This window comes from Capsicum annuum, chromosome 12 (genome assembly GCF_002878395.1).
Source record: "Capsicum annuum cultivar UCD-10X-F1 chromosome 12, UCD10Xv1.1, whole genome shotgun sequence".
NCBI classification, from domain to species: Eukaryota; Viridiplantae; Streptophyta; class Magnoliopsida; order Solanales; family Solanaceae; genus Capsicum; species Capsicum annuum.
In genome coordinates this window covers 122,091,728-122,093,354 of record NC_061122.1, presented here as the reverse complement: position 1 = coordinate 122,093,354, position 1,627 = coordinate 122,091,728, and positions in this window count along the sequence as shown.

The window sequence follows — 1,627 nt, the reverse complement described above, 5'->3', positions numbered from 1 at the left end:
TAACAACTAACTTAGAGATAATGCTAATAGTATATCTGAATTCATTCTAAAGATACTAAAATTATGTAAACAGCTAAGTATTGGGTGTTCATAACCCTCCAACATTGAATGGAAATAACAATAAGGGCATATGAAGCTTTAAAAACCATAATAAAGGATCATTACTCAAACCTAACATTTAAACTTTTCATCAAACACATGAGAGTCATGAATTTAAGCATGGGGATGGGTACAACACGTGATTCAAAACATACTTACTATATCAAAATCATGAATCATGGATTTAACATGCGGATTTCAATACTCAAATCATATAAGGGCTCATTCCATCGAAAATCACTTGTAACATAACTTGTAATAAAAATCAGTAACAACTTCATAGAGACAATTCATCATAAATATGTAAAAACACATAATTTGATATCAAAAGGGGATTCTTGGGGGATAGTCTTGAGAAGAAACCCTTATCTTGATATTGAGAGTGGATGAGGTGTTTATGTTGTTTAAATAGATGGAAATAGGAGAAAAGTAATGCCCCTTGTGTGTTAAAAATCGTGGCTTTGGAGTTATAAGAGGGTAAAATTCTAAAAACCCCTTAAACTAAGTTTTACGGACAATTCTCGGTAGTCCTTATGGGTCTACCATATGACCTATTTGGTTTGGGTATGAGTTATACTTGACAACCCATATGCTAGACAATGTATGTCATAGCTTGATAGTGTTTCAGTATTTTGACCTTAACTTTTCACTCTGATGTTGGGTTAGAGCGAAATTGGTATCGTTGGAAAGATAATTCGATTAGCAATTTATTGGCGGGTCTTGAGCTAAAAAATTCTTAGTAAAAAAAGTTATGACTATTTGAAGATGACTATAGTTATCAATACCCCAAAAATCTAATTGTGAAAGGATGTTTTGACTTATTCATGAGCAAGGAGCTATTTGAGGACTTAATATATGCCCAAGAAACTTATAAAGCAATCAAAACATAAGGCTTGATTCTTGTATAGTCAACTGTTCAGGTTACGAGTCACATCTTATGACTTGTACCTTAGCATACGACTAGTAACCATTGCTTGTATCTTAGAAAAAACCTCAAGGAATCCACACTGATGTCCTTACGACTAGCGTTCACACAACTCGTACTCCTCTATATGATTCTCAGGGGTCAAGTTGTACCTGGAATAAAATGTCAACATAAACTCATTGTCTTGGATAAGACTACCACATACGACTCGTAAGAGTCTTTATGACTTTAAAGAATAAGACGTAAGCAGACCAGAAATTAAGAGAAATATAGGGTATTGCAATATCTCCTCCTTGGGAACATTCTCCCCCAAATAAAACTAATTTAGTTGAGAGTATTGAGGAAACTAAGGTGGTATACTGAACATGCATAACTTGAAACCTAATTACCTAAGTGAGTCTAAGATATGATACATGAACTGAATTGATTTTATAAGTGCATGAATTTACATGAGAATGATTACATAGATGCAACTGGGAAGGGAAGGGAGTCAGTTTGATGAGAATTGTTGCCTTAAGCTGAATCTGAGTTTGAAGAGAAAAGATGAGGGTACTTGGTTTGCATATCTACTTCTACTTCTCAAGTAGCTCCATTAACGGACTA